We start from the raw sequence: 21,790 nt of genomic DNA, 5'->3' as shown, positions 1-21,790 counted from the left end.
ATTGTCAAGGAGAACAGACTACAAAGATAAGTAGGGGGTCAGTGTACGACAGATGTGCTTAAAACAGCCAGGACAAATGAAGGTCATTTATGACTGCATGGCAGATGAGGAAGCTTCATGGACCAGAAGACACTGAGCTAGGGGTGGATTTTGATGTCAGTAGAAGAGGAGTTTACAGAATGACTTTAGATTCCACATTACAAACCACTCTGGGACATTGCCCCCAAGTAAATGTTATTCAAAAGCCACTTGGTGGCCAAATGGATGGGTGAAGATAAAAAAGGAACACAGAATGGAAGAGGACAGTAAGGAAGGAACCAGAGTCAACTAAAATCTCTAAGGCTTAACTACCCCGAAAACATCTTATAATATAAAAAGATTAGCCTCAATGCATAAATTAATTCAAATGGAAGCATTTACATATGATTCTCAACTTTAACTTTACCTCTAATCATATAAATTCAATTGAGATTTCCTGTGCATTTGCCATGGCTCTGATATGAGCAAATAACAGTAAGAGTCACAGTATCTGCTGTCAAAGGGTCTGTAAGCCCTATGTGAGTCAAGTCAGAGCCCTAAAATAATCCTCCTCAAAATACTCTACTGAAGTAATGTGACAATGAAGTTAAAAACATAACCTTGGAACCAGTCTTAGCTTTGAATCCCAGGTTTGCCACTCACTAGCCAAGCTGTGAGAAAATATGGATAATAATGGATTCCTCAGACGATCTTGGAGGATTATCCCATCAACCTCCAAGCCCTGCTTCTCCAGTCTACCCACTTCTCTCAACTACCACTGCCTAAATCTACCTCTACCTTTTCTAGCTCTACTAGGGCAATGGCTTCTCTGCTGGCCTCTCGTTATTCATTCTGCACCACACCCCCTTCACACCTATTCTTCATAACAGCCATTGGAGCTTATCAAACATTCAAGTCTGATTATTACTTCCACTTAGAACTCTTAAGTGGAAGGATTTCCCATTTCTCTTAGAATAAACACCCAAGCCTTTTGCTCATGAGGCCTTGTGCTATTCTTTTCCCTTTCTCCACCTTCCTACTCCAGTCCCTTTGTCTTTTGTTTCAGAAATCAAGTCAAAGCTTGCCTCCTAAAAAAAAAAACCTTCCCTCATCAGAGGTCTAGCCTGGAAGATCTTAATCCTATTCCCCAAACATTTCTGATTTTCTCCCTTCTAGGAGGAAACGAAGGACTGCACTCCCAGGCCTTTAAGTTAGGAGTGACCATGACCCACCCTTTGGCCAAGGAGGCATGAACAGAAGCTATTATGTCAGATCTTGGCAAAAAGTTTAATCACCAGACCTGTTTTCCCTGCTCATTCCCTCTTTTGAGAATGGCCATGTGTTTGTTAATAACTGCTCTGTCAGCCTGTGAGTGAGGAGGACAAAAATAACCATGGAGAACAGAGCTCTCAGACTACTTCTGATGGACATATAGTATAAGCAAGAAATGTTTTTTATTGTTTTAAGCCACTGAAATTTTGGAGTTGTTTATTATTTCAAAACAATCTATCCTATCCTGATTTGTAGACTTAAGTTAGAAACTCCACTAGAACACTCCCCACTAACACCTCCTCTGGTACTTTTCACGGCTTCACTCTTATAATGCTAGGTGACTGGTTCACTTAATGACTCACCTCCTGCTAGGACACAGCCTCCACCAGTGCGGGTTTGTCTTCTTGACTTTTGGTATCTTAGCACCTAGCACAGTACCTGACATAACTCTCAATAAAACTTGGATACATGAACAAATTTATTTAATGACTTAATTAATCTATAATTAGATAATGCACACAAAATAATTAAGATAGAATAAAGATATAGAAAGTGTTCAATAATATTGAGGTATTATTTTTTCTTGCATTGTATTACTGTTACATAATCATAATAGATTAATTAGGGGCAGCTTAGTGAAATGCTTAAGAGCTATTCTCTGAAACTAGATTATCTGGGATATGAATTCTCCACTATTTACTAGCTATAGACCTTGGTAAGTTACTTCAACTTTCATTCCTTCAGTTTCCTTATTTGTAAAGTATGGGACAATAATTATATATGTACCTCATCAGACTGTCATGAAGATTAAACAAATTAATTTGCAATTTACCTAAAACCATATTTGGCAACACTAACCACTAAGCAGGTATTCATTAAATACATACATAGATGTACACACAGCATATATAACACAGTAGCACCAAAATGGGAGCTAGCAGCTCCTGTTGAACTACATACCCAGTCTTTTCCCAGAGCAGATGAAGAGAGAGATTCTGAATAGATGAAGTCAGTAGTCTCCACATTTTCACTCCTACTGAATTAAAACCTGGACAGAATGACTAAACCCAGAATGAAAATAAAAAGACTTTGAATCTCAAGCTGGTGGTGAATATACCATTTCTCCCCTTCTATTTCCCCCAGCTTGTACCCAGTGTAGCCCAACTGCCATAAATTCGATTTGAATGACTGCAGATTTCTCATCAGAAACATAAAGGCCAGAAGGAAGTAGAACAATATTTTTAAAGTGCTAAAAGGCAATAAATATATTCAGTGAAAACATTTCTTATGATTGAAGATTAAACCAATATTTTTCAATTGAAAGGAATTAAGAAACTTCACTGAGAGAACACCTGTTTTTTAAAAGACTTGCTAAAGGAAGTTATTCAGACAAAAGAGAACATAAAAATAAATAGATCAACAGAAATGGTAAATATCTGGGTCAATATAATAAATGATTCCTTCAGTGATATCTTTAAAATGTCCAGTTATTGAAATAAAAATTATTACATTATCTACTGGAATTTTAATGAATGCAAATATAATATATATATAAGGGAACTACAACATAAAGTGACTTAGAAATATGTGATGTCTCTACATTATACACACAGTAAAAATTTAAGTAGAATACTAGAAAATATTCAAATAACCCCAAAAGAATGTCCCCACTCCAGAGGAACTAATACAGACACTTTAAAGTGACAGAGGTCAACATGAGAAGGGTTTAAAGAACCAGTGTAAGGATCAGTTAGAGATGAATCAACCTGGGTTGTAACACCTTTGTACATGAAAGCAATGCTAGGAATCTCTCTGTATAGCTGTCCTTATCTCAACTAGCAAAAACGCTATGTCTTTCTTATTATTGCTTATTTCTACTCTTCAACAGAACTGGAGAAAAGTGCAGAGCAGGTTCTGCCTGGAAGTGAGGGAGGTAGGGGGAATGGGTGGGAGTGGGGGGCAGCAGGGAGAAATGACCTAAACAGTGTATGAACATGTGAATAAATGAATAAAAAAAAGATAAGCCTCATTTCATATTAAAAGAATTTTTAAACTCCAAAAAAAAAGAAAAAAGAACAAACAGAAAAATAATAAAACAGAACTAAATCAAAGCATTTCTACCACTACAATAAATATAAATGGTCTATACACACAAAATTAAAAGATAAATACTATAGACAAAGAAAAAATAAATACAAACTAGATGCACAGACAGATTTGAGTACAAGAAGAATAAAACATATAGTTAAGTTAGGAGATTTAGAACAATGTCATTCTGGAAACACTGAAAGAACATGGTAAGATTAACTCAAAGATGAAAAGATTTGGATAGAGTATTTTTAAATATACAGTGAAAACTTGTTCTTTATGCCAGGTCCATCTTAGAATCTTCCACACACATGTAAGCATGTAAGACTTGCTTTCATCCTGATTTTAGGGTGCAGAATCAATGACCATTAGTTAGTGGCAGATAGATCATCAATCACTGAAACAGTTCAAAGAAAGACAAGTCCTATCATTGGAGATAACTACCCTAAGGCAGAGTACATGCTAGAGTCATAGGGATATTACATGAAGAACTTGAGGGAGGAAAGGCAGTCATGTTAATGTTTTAATCTTTTATTTTATTAGTGACATTTGGATATGGGGCTGACAGTTTCTTCACCTTGAGCTGGCAAATTAATTTTTTCCTGGCATATTTATTTATAGTAAAGCAATAAAGGCAATCATAAAATTTTCTTTAATAGGTTTGTACAGATACTAGCCTTCTAAAAGTTCTAACAATGGGATTTCTGCTCCAAAGTAAAAATAAAATGTTTCAGATTTTTTTTCACTACTTCTTATGGTATAAAAGACATATATCCTTTCAATATGCAAAACATTCATCTTCTGTTTTTCTAATATCTCTGTTTCTTTTGGGTACCTACATTTCTTTCACTCTGGCTTAAGGATACAGATGTGACATCTGTCATTGCTCCTCAGCTATGCAATGGGACCACAGAAATCCCCTCACAGGTAAGAAGTGATTTCTTCATTTTTATTAGCATACATTAATTGTACAGAGGGAATTCACTGTGAAAATTCTGAACAGCTTTACATTGAACATTAGTTAGGAGATGATAGGGGCATACCTAACCAAGAAGTGGTTTTTAAAAATGTAATGTGTCTTTGAGAGGTGAAGACAGGAGGACTGTGGTTAGAGGCTAGCCTTAGCAAAATTTAGTCATACTTAATCTCAGAAACAAGCCTGGTGTAGTAGAGCACACCGTAATTCCAGCTACTCAGCAGACAGAGGTGGGAGGGGGCAAGAAGGAAGACTGCAGTTTGAGACCAGCTGCAGCAAAGTTAGTATAAGTTCCTAGCAGAAAAACAAACTAAAAAAAAGGACTCAAGATGTGGCTCAGATGTTAGAGGGCCCTCAGTGTGAGGGCCTGAGTTCAAGCCCCAGTACCACCACCAACAACAAAACATATAATATATACTGCTCTGTACAAACCCAAATTAACAACTAGGTCTTCCTTCTGCCTCCTCTTACCCATCCCACCACCTACTGTCATGCTGCTCTATCTGGAGGCATAGAATGGGAGACTGCTGGTGTGCAGGCAGATTGGAGTTCTGTGTGCATTAGAGGAGGAATTTGTCAAGTTGCAAAGTTATCCAAGAGCAAACTCCCAGCCTCAGTTTGTATTTTTGTTAAACCTCTTTATACATATCTTTTGTGTGCATGTGTGTGGTAGTAGGGTTTGAACTCAGGGCCTCATGCTTACTAGGCAAGCACTCTACCACTTGAGCCATGCCCCAGCCCCTTTTGCTTTACTTTTGTTTTTCAGATGGGGTCTCTGAGCTTTTGATCTTGCACTATGATCTTCCTACCTCCACCTCCTGAGTCACTTGGACTACAGGCAGGTGCCACAACACCTAGCTTGTCTTTAGAGATAGGGTCTCACTAATTCTTTTGGACAGGCTGACCTCGAACCATGGTCCTCCTATCTCTGCCTCTTAAGTAGATGGGATTACAGATATGAACCACCATGCCTAGCTCTCCTTTTATACATCTTGTGATACAGTCAAATATCATAGGCAATTTTATATTCATAGGATCACAGTGAAGGACTTCTTCAAACAGCTGGGAAATAGTTATAGGTAGATGTGTTTGCATCTAGTTAGACAAATGGGGAGATTGTAAATAGGTAAAACATCAAGACAAGGTGGTCCTTAAAAGGAAAAACCTCAGATTTTCTTTTATTTATTTATTTATTGGTGGTACTGGGGTTTGAACTCACACTTGCTAGGCAGGCACACTACCACTTGACCGTTCCGCCAGCCCAGATTTTCTTTTTTCTTAATGAACAGTCCCAGAGAGAACACATTGGACTTCCACTTCAGTTAAGTTACACTCAATTTACCAAAACCTTACTATGCCAGGTACTATGCAAAGTGAGAGGACATAGATATGAATAAAAATTAATGTTGCCACCACAGAATAAGCTTCTTGAGGGCAGGAGCTTTTCCTAGTATACACAGTACCCCAGAACTTACTCTTGCACAGCATGGAGGAGGCACTCACTAATGATGGACAGCTAATGAAATGCTCAACTCAAGCAGCTTCTGATCTCCTAGGGTTGATAGGAAACAACACCAGTCCTAATGATGAGTGTATTTCTTCTAGTCATAATGATGAGTAGTTACTGATTAGATCAAGAGGTTGTAGTGCTCAATAAAATTTGAAATGAGATATGGTCACAAAAAGGGATGAGGGGAATATTTCTATCAGAAAAAAGTACTTAGAAAGTTTTGAGAATATGAGATCTCATAGTTGGAATAAGCAGAGTATTCTTCAGGTTCAGTCTTGAATAAGGCAGGATAACAGATCCACTAACAGTTCAGTCTAGAGTAAGGTGCAATTGCACCTCATGTAATAAGGCAGCGTGCTACAGACTGTGCCTACTGTGAGCAGGCGAGCACACTCCTCCCACAGCTCTGGTGTTCACACATTCCTGACTTACAGAGGATGAAACAGAAGACAGAACTTGCCAAGATCACAGAAAAATTCTGACTCCAGAAGACTTCCTCTTACATTTACCTCTTCTGCCTTTTAACACTCACACTATATTTCTGCTCCAAGTCTGCAAGGCATTCGCTTTTTTTTTTAATGGAAGAATTGTTTCAGTGGTATCCATATCACCTGAGAACAAAAGCGATTTTGGGAATCAAATCTAACTCTGACTGAATTTACCATTTCTTGATAAAGACCTGAAAAGTGTTACTAAGTAAGTGGAAAGAAAGGACCCAAAAAACCACTTTCTTTATAATGCTGTCCTCCAAATCAAGTTTCTGCTCAAAATAAGTAAGGGAATGAATCAGAGAAGTTTAATAAGGTCAGCTAAATCATCCTGAGTTTGAATGGCTGTGAAAAAAGTCAAGTCCCCTCAACATTAGCATACACTGTTAACTTGTGAGGACTGCCAGTGTGAGGACAGACATGTCTAACCGCTGAAGTATGCTTACATGCCAGAACTTTCCAAGCCCCCCAAAGAGGCTGCAATCTCCCTGGAAAGCAGATACCCTGAGATAACTCCAATAACAGAGGAAACCCAGAAGGCCAAGGCTGATTGGCAATGACGCCACACCACATTCCAAAGATGGTCTCTCACTACAAGGAGCTCAGGTAGATATCAGAGCCTTGTTTTCCTTCAGCAGCCAGGCAGAGCACTGGATTTTTTTTTTAAAGGAGCAATTACAGTGGGAAGATATCACCTTCCCTGAAACAGCCTCATTTGCCTTTCTCAAACAGCAAAGCGGGGCATGGCCCCTATGTACTTGATAGGCTCCTGCTTTGCAGAACCAAATGCCAACATATGTTACAAGGAAAAATTGAGCTGGGGGTGGAGCTCAGTGACAGAATGCTTGGTCTGCCAGCATGTGGCCCACATGAAAAAAGAGGAATCCAATATTTCTACAGCATGGTGACAAAAAGATTTTGTAACCAGAGAAACTCTCAAAGTAATGTGCCCAATTAAAACTAGCACCCTTTATCTTAAAAGCATACAATCTTCTTTGTTGATATACCTCAGCAAAGCTGGGGAAAAAGACCAACTAAATCTCAAAAAGAGTTCTTACTGGTTACATTTCTGTAGTTTAAGGCAGATATCATTGCTATGATCACCACCCCATCAGAGCAGTAGCTATCATTTGCTGAGAGTTCATGATTTACCAGGTAATCCCTACTGATACTATGATCTAGGTGTTACTGGTATACTCATTTTGCATATGAGAAAATGAAGACACAGAAATGTGACATAACTTGCTCAAGACCATACAAATAAATAGGAGAACCAGGATTCAAAGCCAAGTGACATACCAAGTCCTAGTTCTAAACTTCTGTGGTAAGAGCAGTACTAATTTGTACTTTGTCTGGTAGGGCAGAACCTAGGTGTAATTAACAAAACATGTATACATGTTTAACACCAAATGTTTCTTAGGCCCAGGTTCACTTAAATTGGTGCTAAATAAAAGATCCATAGTCCACATTGGGAGGAATAAACAGTAGAGAGACAGTCAGACCCAACTGAACCCAAAAGGACATTTGCTTGGGTGAAAAGAAAGGCAATTTGTTGAAATTTTATATGGTCAACAAAGTTTAATATCCCAGAAAAGGACTTTAGGTATAAAGTGAACAAGGTATCCCATCACAAAATAATAATAAAATCCTGTATTTCATGGACATGGGAAATTGCCAGTTATCATCCAAAGTCTGTATGTATTTAACAATATTATTAATGTCCCCAAACGGCCCCCTAATGCCTCTTCTTTGAGCCAAATGACCCTGGGTCCCCAAGCACTCAGGACTTCCAGTGTAGATTCATTCATCTAACAGATGTTTGCCAAGTGGCTACGGCGTACCACATCCTGTGCAGATCTTGAGATCCTGTTTACAAGAAAGTAAGAAAATACTAAGTGAACCATTTCCAAATGGATCAGAAGTGATGCTCATTCCAGTCATCCATTGCACCCCCAGGGAGAGGTCACGTGAACACTGCAGAGATGGTAAAATGAGGCCATAGGTAATACCAGAGAATGGAGCAAGGAACAGATTCTGAGGCAGGCTGGGAGCACAGGCCTCCTGCAGCAGACAGCCACCACTCAGTTCCAACCATTCCTGCCATTCCTTACATTTTTTTAAAAAGGAGAAATCAAAATAAATATATAAATAAATAAAAATGCAGCTATTCATGTAAAGTCTGTTTACAAGTTTGTCCTTCAGCTGAAAGCAATCACAAACACCAAACAGGCCAAGCAAAACAGGATCCTGAACAGCAATGGCTTGCGTTGAGTCTGCAAATCAGTTTGCTTCTAAGGGAATCAGGAGAATGCTGTCTAGACAACTCTTTCAGGTCTCTTCCAAGTCCACAGAAGAAATGACCCTGTGAAATACTGGCAGGGCCCACACAGGGCTGTGCTCACAGTCACAGGGCTATATTGCAAAGACAAGGTATAAGGTGGAGCCACAAGACATGTGATCTTGACTCCTGTCATAGGAGAAAGTGGCATTCCAGCCAGCATGCCTTCATGTTATCTCATATGACATAAACATAGGCAATTGGTTACAACTGGTGTATAATGGTTAGAGCTGCACTGCTAGTGTGTCTTTTTTTTTTTAAGTAGATGTCAATCAAGAGTACTAATCTAAGTATCTACCAAGGTCACACTCATTTTTCATCTTAATTTTTTTTTATTATCCTATTATTGTTGTACTGGGGGTACATTGTGACATTTACAAAAGTGCTTACAATATATCTTAGTTAAATTTATTCCTCCATCATTCTTCTTTATTCCCTCTCCCCCCATTCTTAGGACAGTTTCAACAGGTCTCATTTTTCCATTTTCATACATGAGTACATAATATTTCTACCATATTCACCCTCTTACATCCTTTCATTATATCCTACACGTCCCACTGGCAGTAACCCTCAGAAATTTTTTTGGCAGGCCTGGGGTTTGAACTCAGGGATTCACACTTACAAAGTAGGCACTATACTGCTTGAGCCACACCTCCAGTCCATTTTTTCTTCTCTTCTCCCAAATGGGTCTTTGCTTCTAATATTCCATCTGCTATCATTATATAATGTTGTATACTTTAACCCAATGCTGACCTACTGGAACCACCTAAGGATTGATTTCCAAGATTTACTTACTGTGGCGCTAACAAGCTCCGGCACCATCACCATGAAAGAGAAGAAAAAGTTCTTGTCCTGGCAAGAACTTCAGCCACTAAATGGAACACAGTTGTATCATGATAAACAATGAGAAAGAAATAGAGTAAATAGGTGGGAAGCGATAGTTTAACATAATAGGAAACAACAACAATAATATCTATATACAGCAATTCGATGAGACAGGTATTATTATATCCTCATTTTAGAGATGAAATAACGGGGGGGGGGTGGTAAAGAGAGACTAAGTAACTTTCCCAAGATCACCCAGGTAGGAAAGATACACATGATCCAAGATGGTGGTTAGGGTAGGGAATCAGAAATCATAAACTCTGTGACTCCAGAAACCATCTTGAGAAGTTGGAACTACACTTGGGTAATTCTGATTGCTTCTAGCCAAAATAATAATGACTATCACATTAGGTCACATAAAACTCAAAGACTGACCCTTAAATCAGCTTTTAGCTGCACCTAACAGCCATAAAAATCCCACACGGTACAGCCAGCAAAGTGTGTCCAGCCCTAGGAAAAAAGCCCGGCCGGCCATTTCTATTTATTTTTTTTTCCAACAAGCAGAAGACAGAGCATCAATTAGAATCAAATTCAGCAACATCTGAACCCCTAACCCAGGGAAAGCCTCCTTTCTCCACGCTGCACTGAGAAAAGCAGAGTCATTTCCTCCCACCAGCTGGCTTAAAAACTGCTTGCGTCAATCTGCAGAACAAATAGGTAAGCATCACACACCATGGGCAACTCCCCTTCCTACCCCCAGGAACATAATTCAGCACAGCCACTGGGCAGACTGAACTGTCCCTGCAACAAAACTGAACAGCATAAACAGTGAGCTGTAACCTAACACTGACAGTAGAGGTGGGGGTGGAACATTGAACCTGCCCTAGGAAACCAGGATGGGGCAAGGTGTCACACTCTCAGTGCCAAGCACTGGGTGAATGAACATGGCTCAAGCAACAAAGGCTGAGAGTGGAAGCATGGTGACAAGCCAAACTCCCAAAGCTGGGCAAGTGGTGGATCCCAGAGCTGATCTTGTGGGACAGAGGGCAACATTCAAAACTGAATTGCCCCACCTTGCTGGGGGAGGAGCTGACAAAACAGAGTTGCAGTTGAAGGGCAATGAAGCTGCCACCTGGTGAAAACAACAACAGCTCTAACCACCCTGCATGAACTGGCAGACTTATGTCATTTCACAATTGCAACTAACCCTGTGGACAGAAGAAACCAAATACTACTCATAAGCAGTCACCTGGTGAGACAACATCAGAGCTCCTGTTTGAATGCCAATACCAGGATTGGATATCTAAGGAATAACTCCAGAACTTTTACCAAAAGACTGAAGTTTTTGTTGTTCCTGAACCTGGTGTTTTTTGTTGCATGTGCGTTTTTTTTTTCTGTATTAGTAACTTCACCATCACTATCCTTACCCACTCACTTGCCCTCCTTTTCCTGTGCTACAATCCATTGTTCTCCCTCCCAACTACTCTTTCTGCCCCTTCTCATACACTCTTTCCCCTGTCTTCACATCCCTGTCTTGTCCCCTCCAACCTGTCACCAACTACCGCTCTCTCCTACACACTCACCACCTGCTGACTAGCCTACTGCATCAACTACACACAACTCCAGCTCCTTGCAAACCCGACACAAGCATCCTCCACTACAACAACAGAAATATACCCAAACACACACAAGGACCACAAAACCCAGGAGCCCCCCATCTCTTCCCCAACCCACCCACCCACCCCTTTTCCCACACCCCCTTTTAGTGCCACCTTCACCAATTTCCCAAATTTCTATATCTAGCCTAATAACCATTATCCCTCAACTCCCACTGTTTATAGATACTGTCACCAAGGGGTTTTCTATATAATATGTAAACAACTGGTCTGACATTGAAACTGTGAATTTGTTATTGCTAGATTACATCTCCAGGCCAGGGACAGAAAGAGCACATCAACCTAGCTAACAACCAAGTCAGTCACAACACAAAAATTAAATCAAAGGAAAGAAAATAAGCAACTAAAATCACCAATTATCCTATCAAGAACATAGCTGCACAGCATCAAGGGAGCAGTGGGAAGAAGGGATGGAAACCACTCTCTTCAAAACGAAAAAATAATAATAATAATTCAATACAGGATTCAGTGGGAAATGAAGAAAATGGATATCCAGTTCCTGACTCCAACAAAACAATGATAAATGTCAATAAGGAGCCCAGTGACACCCACATAAAAACCCTCAAAGAGGAAATCTTGGAAGAAATCACTGAGAAGTTCATGGAGAAGATACTAGACATGGTTAACCGGAATGTATGTACAAGATGCACTCAAGAAATTTCAAGTGCTCATTTCGGCAGCACATATACTAAAATTGAATGATACAGAGAAGATTAGCATGGCCCCTGCACAAGAATGACACGCAAATTCATGAAATGTTCTATATTTTTTTACTCAGCCACAAAGAAGAATGAAAAAGAAGAATGAAATTTTTTCATTTGCAAATAAATGGATGGATCTAGAGAACATAATCTTAAGTGAAATTAGCCAGGCTCAGAAGGCCAACAATTGCATGTTCTCCCTCATATGCAGATTAGAGACCCAAAACAAATGCATAATATTATTGAACATGGGCCACACACTAAGGGGAGAACACGTACAGGAGAAATAGGGAAAGGAAAGGAAACCTAAAACTTCAATGTGGTCGATGTGCTCCCTGTTGAGAAGCAAATAAAATAATCTTAAATTAGTAGAGGCCACTGTGGGAAGGGGACCAAGAAGTAATGAACAGATCTGGTAGAAATGAACCAATGTGGTTTGCGATACACAAGGGTATGGAAGTAATGCTAAGGTCTCTCTGTATAGCTATCTTTATCCCAAGCTAGCAAAAATGGTATGTCTTTCTTATTATCTCTTATGTTTTCTCTTCAACAAAATCAGAAAAGAAGAGGGCAGAACAGGTTCTGCCTGGAAGCAGGAGAGTTGGAGGGGGAGGTGGCACAAATAACGTATACACATGTAAATGAAGGTAAAAACAATAAAATAAAAGGAGAAAGAAAATGATTTTAAGTATAAAAGCAAAAAAAAAAAAAAATTCAAGACACCAAAAATAAAGAACATAAGAAAACACAGAAACAAATAAATTAACTCAGAAAATACTTCAACAGACATCACAGTGAAATAAACAACACTATAAAAAGAGAGATATATGAATTAAAGATGACAACACAAAATATAAAAGAGGAGTTGAAAACCTCAGAAAAAGAATCAAACAGAAATCCTGGAAATAAAAAGTCCCTTTACTCAAACAAAAACCACAGTGGAAGGCCACTCCAGCAGACTATAACAAGTGTAAAACAGAATCTCAGATAAAAAAGATAAAAAAGAAAAAACAAACGAAATCTTAGACAAACAACTCAAGAACTGTGAAAGGGATATGCAAGAACTCAGCAACTCCATCAAAACACCAAACCTGAGAATCATGGGCATTGAAGAAGGAGAAGAGGTGCAAGCCAACAGGATACATAATATATTCAATAAAACAGTAACAGAAAATTTCCCAAATCTTGAGAAACTTTTGCCCATTTAGGTACAGGACCCTTCAGAACACCAAACAGATGACCAAAATAGAACCTCCCCATGGCATATTATCATTAAAACAAAGAGCACAGAGAACAGAGAAAGAATATTGAAGGCTGTGAGAGAGAAAAAAACAAATAACATATCAAGGTAAACCCATCAAAATAAAAGCAGATTTCTCAATGGAAAACTTAAAAAGCAAGAAGAGCATAGAGTGAAGTATTTCAGGCACTGAATGAAAATAATTTCAGCCCTCAGACACTCTACCCAGCAAAATTATCAATTCAAACTTGACAGAGCAATACAAATCTTCCAAGATAAACAGAAACTAAAACAATATATTACCACCAAGCCACCACTACAGAAGATTCTACAAGGAATTCTGCACACAGAAGATAAAAGCAAATAAAACCACAAGAGGACCAGAAGTATCAAACTGCAGGAGAAGAAAAGACAAGTAATCAGAAAGTAGCATTGATTTGGCTGCATACAATCAAATCCTTAAACAACAAAAACAACCACATGGGAGGACTCACCACACACTTACCAATATTAAAACTGAATGTCAATGAACTCAACTCAACCATCAAAAGACACCGTTTTGCAAACTAGATTAAAAAGGAAGATTCGTAATATCAGACCCCAAACTCTAAAGCTGATACAGGAAAGAGTAGGAAATACTCTGGAGTTACTAGGTATAGGTAAGAACTTTCTCAATGAAACCCCAGCAGCACAGCAACTAAGAGATAGCATAGATAAATGGGACCTCATAAAACTAAAAAGCTTCTGTTCATCAAAAGAAATGGTCTCTAAACTGAAGAGAACACCCACAGAGTGGGAGAAAATATTTGCCAGCTATACATCAGACAAAGGACTGAGAACCAGAATATATAGGGAACTTAAAAAACTAAATTCTCCCAAAACTAATGAACCAATAAAGAAATGGGCAAGTGAACTAAACAGAACTTTCTCAAAAGAAGAAATTCAAATGGCCAGAAAACACATGAAAAAATGCTCCCCATCTCTAGCAATAAAGGAAATGCAAATTAAAACCACGCTAAGATTCCACCTCACCCCTGTTAGAATAGCCATCATCAGCAACACCACCAACAACAGGTGTTGGCGAGGATGCGGGGAAAAGGGAACCCTCTTACACTGTTGGTGGGGATGTAGACTAGTACAACCACTCTGGAAAAAAATTTGGAGGCTACTTAAAAAGCTAGACATCGATCTACCATTTGATCCAGCAATACCACTCTTGGGGATATACCCAAAAGACTGTGACACAGGTTACTCCAGAGGCACCTGCACATCCATGTTTATTGCGGCACTATTCACAATAGCCAAGTTATGGAAACAGCCAAGATGCCCCACCACTGACGAATGGATTAAGAAAATGTGGTATCTATACACAATGGAATTTTATGCAGCCATGAAGAAGAACGAAATGTTATCATTCTTTGGTAAATGGATGGAACTGGAGAACATCATTCTGAGTGAGGTTAGCCTGGCCCAAAAGACCAAAAATCATATGTTCTCCCTCATATGTGGATATTAGATCGAGGGCAAACACAACAATGGGATTGGACTTTGCTCACATGATAAAAGCAAGAGCACACAAGGAAGGGGTGAGGATAGGTAAGACACCTAAAAAATTAGCTAGTATTTGTTGCCCTTAACGCAGAGAAACTAAAGCAGATACCTTAAAAGCAACTGAGGCCAATAGGAAAAGGGGAACAGGTACTAGAGAAAAGGTTAGATCAAAAAGAATTAACCTAGAAGGTAACACCCACGCACAGGAAATCAATGTGAGTCAATGCCCTGTATAGCTATCCTTATCTCAACCAGCAAAAACCCTTGTCCCTTCCTGTTATAGCTTATACTCTCTCTACAACAAAATTAGAAATAAGGGCAAAATAGTTTCTGCTGGGTATTGAGGGGGTGGGGGGGGAGGGGGTGGGGGTGGAGTGGGTGGTAAGGGAGGGGGTGGGGGCAGGGGGGAGAAATGAACCAAGCCTTGTATGCACATATGAATAATAAAAGAAAAAGGAAAAAAAAAAAAGGAAGATTCGACAATCTCTTGTTTACAAAGAGACCCATCTTATTGATAGAAATAAACACTGGCTTAGGGCAAAAGTCTGGAAGATTTTCCAAGCCAATGGCCCTCCAAAACAAGCAGGAGTAGCAATACTTATGTCAGACAAAGTAGAGTTCAAACTTACATTGGTCAAGCAAAATAAAAAAAGACATATGATACTAAAAAAATGGGCAATACCTCAAAACGAAATAACAATTATCAACCTATATGCACCCAAAGTCAGTGCACCCAATTTCATCAAACATACATTAAAGGACTTAAAAGCACATATAGACTCCAACACAGTGGTAGTGGGAGACTTTAATACCCCTCTATCACCAAAAGATAGGTCATCCAAATTAAAAAAATCAACAAAGAAATCCTAGAACTAAATGACACCATAGATCAAAAGGACCTAACTGATGTCTACAGCATATTTCATCCAACAAAAGCACAATATACACTCTTTTCAGCAGCCCATGGAACTTTCTCCAAAATAGATCATATATTAGGGCACAAAGCAAGCCTCAACAAATATATGGAAATAAAAATAACCCCCTGCATCCTATCTGATCACATGCACTAAAACTAGAACTCAACAACAAAACAACAGCAGAAAATATGCAAATAATTGAAGGCTAACTAACACATTGATCAAAGATCAGTGGGTCACAGAAGAAATAAGAGAGGAAATCAAAAGATTCCTGGAAGTTAATGAAAATGAAAACACCACCTACCAGAACCTATGGGATACAGCAAAAGCAGTCCTAAGAGGAAAGTTTATAGCATGAATGCATATATTAAAAGGACAGAAAGATCTCAAATAAAGGACCTAATGCTACATCTCAAACTCCTAGAAAAACAAGAACAAGCAAAACCCAAAACAAGCAGAAGGAGAGAAACAATAAAAATATGGGCCAAAATTAATAAAACAGAGACCAAAAAAACCCATACAAAGAATCAATGAAACAAAAAGCTGGCTCTTTGAAAAAAATACACAAGATTGACAAGCCCCTGGCAAATCTGACTAAAATGAGGAGGGGAAAGACCCAAATTAGTAAAATCAGAAACAAAAAAGGAGAGATAACAACAGTCACCAAGGAAATCCAGGAAATCATCAGAGATTACTTTAAGAGCCTATATTCCAATAAATTGGAAAATCTTGAAGAAATGGAAAAATTTCTAGATACTTATGACCATCCAAAACTAAATCAAGAGGACATTAACCACCTAAACAGATCTACAACATGTAATGAAGTTGAAGCAGCAACAGAGTCTCCCAAAAAAGAAAAGTTCAGGACCTGACGGATTTTCCTAAACTTTTCCATAAAATATAAAGGGAAGGAACACTGCCTAACTCATTCTATGAAGCCAGTTTTACAATCATCCCAAAACCAGACAAGAACAATCTCCTTAATGATCACTGATATAAAAATTCTCAATAAAACAATGGCAAACTGAATCTAACAACATATCAGAAAGATCATTCACCATGACAAAGTTGGCTTCATCCCAGGGATTCAAAGATGGTTTGACATATGCAAATTAATAAATGTAATCCAGAACATTAATGGAATCAAAGACAAAAACCACTTGATCATCTCAACAGATGCAGAAAAAGCCTTTGATAAGATTCAACACCATTTCATGATAAAAGCTCTAAGAAAACTAGAAATAGAAGGAATGTGCCTCAACATCATAAAGGCTATATATGACAAACCTATAGCCAACATCATACTCAATGGGGAAAAACTAAAACCATTTCCCATAAAGTCAGGAATGAGACAAGGATGTCCACTCTCCCCACTCCTATTCAACATAGTCCTGGAAGTCCTAGCCAGAGCAATGAGGCAAGAAGAAGAAATAAAAGGAATATAAATACATAAAGAAATAGTCAAAGTATCCCTGTTTGCAGATGACATGGTCCTATACCTCAAAGACCCAAAAAGACTCCACCCAAAAACTCCTAGACACCATAAAGAGCTTCAGCACAGTAGCAAGAAACAAATCAACTTACAAAAATCAGTAGCCTTTCTATACACCAACAATGAACAAATTAAGACAGAATATAGGAAAACAATTCCACTTACAATAGCCTCAAAAACAATCAAATACCTAGGAGTAACCTTAACAAAGGATGTGAATGACCTCCACAATGAGAACTACAAACCACTGAAGAAAGAGATGGAAGACTACAGAAGGTGGAAATATCTCCCATGCTCATGGATTGGCAGAATCAACAGAGTAAAAATGTCTATACTATCAAAAGCAATCTACATGTTCAATGCAATTCCCACCAAAATCCCAATGACATTCATCACAGAGATTGAAAAATCTACCCTAGGGATTCCAAGATGGCGACTAGAGGTAGGAAGCAGAAAGCGAGCCTCCTACAGTGAAATCTTGGAGAAACGCTGGAGACACACTTTGCAGGCATAATCACTGAGAAGAGGCATAACTTTGATCCCTCCACACCTCCAGCCGGCGCAGAGAATCTCCACTTCACGTTAAACGGAGAAACGAGGAGGGCCCCCGGGCTGCCAGTGGTCGGCACCCAGACGGCTTGGAAGACGTGGACCAGGTGAGCTTTGCGGTACCACGGTACTCCCACAGACAAGCCTGGGCCAGAGCAGCATAGCCCCCTGGACAGACCAACCTCCACCCGGGGAAAAAAGAGAAACTGAGTAATAAGCAATAAGAACAATTAAGACGCACTGGAAAGAGGGTGGGGCGCCCTGAGCGCTGAAGATTGGGGGAAGGGAACCCTTCCCGAGACTGTAAATAAACAAGCCGGTGGGCAGGAGAGCCTCTGGCGGGAGCAGGGCACGCACCCAGCAACCAGGAGTGGGGAAGCTTGTGAGAGTGGCGGAGGGAGGAAAATTCTACAGGAGAGGAGGGAAGACCCACTTCCCACGTGAACTGTAAACAAACATGGCGGCCAGCAGGAGCAGCAGCACCGCCCAGTAAGCAGGAGCAGGAAAGCTTGTGAAAGTGGCGGTGGGAGGAAAACGGCACAGGAGAGGGGGAAAGACCTACCTCCCACATTAACTGTAAATAAACACGCAGGCCTGACAATGTGGGGGCAGTGTCGCCTTTCCCAGTGCTTGGAAAGGGGAAAGCCTGTAGCAGAGGCTCCAGCACAGGAGAACTCTGAGCAAACAAAGCCTGCAGGGCCAGGTGACTGCTAAGCTCACCCCAGAGATCTGCATAAATAACGCCGCCAGCAACAGCAGGCTGACAGCAGTGGGCAGGCAAGCCACAGCTGCAGATACCATTCTCAGAACTGTCTCCGGACTCTTTTTTTTTCTTTTTCTCCCTACCTTTGATGAGAGAACAACCGAATTACACCTGCAAGCCGAAAAACTTACTGAAACTGTATTGCATTTGAACTTGGGACACTTGGTGGGGATTTTGTGTGTGTGTGTGTGTGTGTGTGTGTGTGTGTGTGTGTGTGTAGCTTTGTTCTACTTTATGCGTCCCCTTTGATGAGACAACTACAGAACAACATCTGAGGCAACATCTCCAGGACTGGAGACTGAGGTGGACACCCAAATTATTAAGACTGAAACTGCATTGCATATAAACTTGGAGGGGTTTTTTTTGGTTGTTTTTTTTTTAAATTTTCTATTTTCCATTTTATTTTAATTCATTTTTATATATAGATATTTCTTTCATTTACTTATTTCTTATTTTTTTTAATCTTTGATTTTCAACCCTCTCTCTGTCTCTCTAATGTCTGTTCAGCTGTCAATTAGTACGCTAACGCTCCCTGTTTATATCTTTGAAACTTTCTTATCTGAAACCTTGTTCTGCTTTCTCCCTCTTGTCTGTGTATTTGTTTTCACCTTTTCTTTAACTTCTTGCTTTCCATCTCAGCTCACCCTTCCATTCTAAATATTACCATTGTTATTATTACAAGCTAGAAAATACTTAATTGCACACAGTACAGGGACAGTAACAACACAAAATACAATGACGGGAAGACAGAAAAAACAGGGAAACCAGTTTCCCCACAGCAAAAAATTAGTACAGGAACCAGAGGGGAATGAAGAGAACAGAAACTCAGATCCAGACTCCAACAAAATGAAGATAAACTATGCCAAAGGACCCAATGAAGCCCACAAGAATATTTAAAAGAAGACATACTACAAGTACTCAATGAAATTTTATAGAGATGATACTGGATAGGGTCAACCAAAATGTACAGGAGACACTCAAGAAATTCCAAGACACAAAAATAGAGAATTTCAAAAAGCAAAAGAAGAAATAAAGGAAACCATAGAAGCACTGTATAAACACCAAAGTGAAAGAGAGAACACAATGAATAAACGGATAAATGAACTCAGGACAAAAATAGACAACATTAAAGAGGAAAACTGCCAGGATATGGAAAACCTCAGAAAAAAGAACGAAACAGAACTGCAAAACAAAACGGAAGGCCATCCAGCAGAATAGAACAAACAGAAGACAGAATCTCAGAACTTGAAGATGAAATGGTAATTAAAGGAAAAACCAAAGAACTATTAATTAAAAAACTCAAGACCTGTGAAAAGAAAATGCAAGAACTCACTGACTCCATCAAAAGGCCAAACTTGAGAATCACGGGCATCGAAGAAGAAGAGGTGCAAGCGAAGGGAATGCGTAATATATTCAACAAAATACTAACGGAAAATTTCCCAAATCTAGAGAAAGATATTCCCATACAGATGCAAGAGGCCTCCAGGACACCAAACAGACCAGATCAAAGTAGAACTACTCCATGACATATCATCATTAAAACAACAAGTTCAGAAACTAAGGAAAGAATATTGAAGGCTGTAAGAGAGAAAAAACAAGTAACATAAAAAGGTAAACCATCAAAATCACAGCAAACTTCTCAACAGAAACATTAAAAGCAAAAAGAGCGTGGGGTGAGATCTTCCGGGCATTGAATGAAAATAACTTCAACCCCAGGATACTCTACCTAGCAAAACTATCATTCAAAATAGATGGAGCAATAACAGTCTTCCATGATAAGCAGAAACTAAAACAATATGTGACCACAAAGCCACCACTACAAAAGATTCTGCAAGGGATTCTGCACACAGAAAGTGAAACCCAACTTAACCATGAAAAGGCAGGCAGCACCAAACCACAGGAAAAGAAAAAGCAAGACAGTAGAGAGTAACATCAAGTTAGGTACACACAATCAAACCTTCAAATAACTAAGAAAACTAAATGGCAGGAATCACCACATACCTATCAGTACTAATGCTTAATGTTAATGGACTTAATTCACCCATAAAAAGGCACCGTTTGACAAAAATGGATTAAAAAGGAAGATCCAACAATTTGTTGCTTACAGGAGACTCATCTCACCGACAGAAATAAGCATATGCTTAGGATGAAAGGCTGAAGAAGATTTTACCAAGCCAATGGCCCCCGAAAACAGGCAGGAGTAGCAATACGTATCTCTGACAAAGTAGACTTCAAACCTACATTGATCAAACGAGATAAAGAAGGACATTCCATACTAATAAAAGGGGAAATAGACCAAAAGGAAATAATAATCATAATCTGTATGCACCCAATGTCAATGCACCCAATTTCATCAAACATACCCTGAAAGACCTAAAAGCATATATAAACGCCAACACAGTGGTTGTGGGAGACTTTAACACCCCATTATCATCAACAGATAGGTCATCCAAACAAAAAATCAATAAAGAAAGTCAAGATCTAAAATACACAATAGTTCAAATGGACATACTTGATGTCTACAGAACATTTCATCCAACCTCTACACAATATACATTCTTCTCAGCAGCCCATGGAACCTTCTCCAAAATAGATCATATCCTAGGGCACAAAGCAAGTCTCAGCAAATATAAGAAAATAGAAATTATACCGTGCATACTATCTGATCACAATGCAGTAAAAGTAGAACTCAACAACAAAAGTAAAGACAAAAAACATGCAAACAGCTGGAAACTAAATAACTCATTACTTAATGAAGAATGGATCATCGATGAAATAAAAGAGGAAATTAAAAAGTTCCTGGAAGTCAATGAAAATGAAAACACAACCTACCAGAACCTATGGAACACAGCTAAGGCAGTTCTGAGAGGAAAGTTTATAGCCATGAGTGCATATATTAAAAAGACTGAAAGATCCCAAATCAATGACCTAATGATACATCTCAAACTCCTAGAAAAACAAGAACAAGCAAATCCCAAAACAAATAGAAGGAGAGAAATAATAAAAATAAGAGCTGAAATCAACGAAATAGAAACCAAAAAACCATAGAAAGAATTAATGAAACAAAAAGTTGGTTCTTTGAAAAAATAAACAAAATCGATAGACCCCTGGCAAACCTGACTAAAATGAGGAGAGAAAAAACCCAAATTAGTAGAATTAGGAATGCAAAAGGGGAGATACAAGAAACACCATGGAAGTCCAGGAAATCATCAGAGACTACTTTGAGAACCTATATTCAAATAAATTTGAAAATATTAAAGAAATGGACAGATTTCTAGATACATATGATCATCCAAAACTGAACCAAGAGGAAACTAATCACCTGAATAGACCTATAAGACAAAATGAAATTGAAGCAGCAATCAAGAGTCTCCCCAAAAAGAAAA

General features: G+C 39.0%; 1 protein-coding gene and 1 non-coding gene across 6 annotated transcripts in view; one reads left to right on the top strand and one right to left on the bottom strand.

Annotated features, from left to right (window-relative positions):
• Scfd2 (sec1 family domain containing 2) overlaps positions 1 to 21,790 on the bottom strand; it is a 413,685-nt gene that overhangs the window by 216,657 nt on the left and 175,238 nt on the right. The window lies entirely within an intron of this gene.
• LOC141411108 (U6 spliceosomal RNA) lies at positions 11,856 to 11,961 on the top strand. Its single transcript, XR_012435949.1, has one exon. It is a non-coding gene; the product is annotated as a U6 spliceosomal RNA (small nuclear RNA).

This window comes from Castor canadensis, chromosome 9 (genome assembly GCF_047511655.1).
Source record: "Castor canadensis chromosome 9, mCasCan1.hap1v2, whole genome shotgun sequence".
Taxonomy (NCBI): domain Eukaryota; kingdom Metazoa; phylum Chordata; class Mammalia; order Rodentia; family Castoridae; genus Castor; species Castor canadensis.
This window is presented reverse-complemented; position numbering and strand designations above follow the sequence as displayed.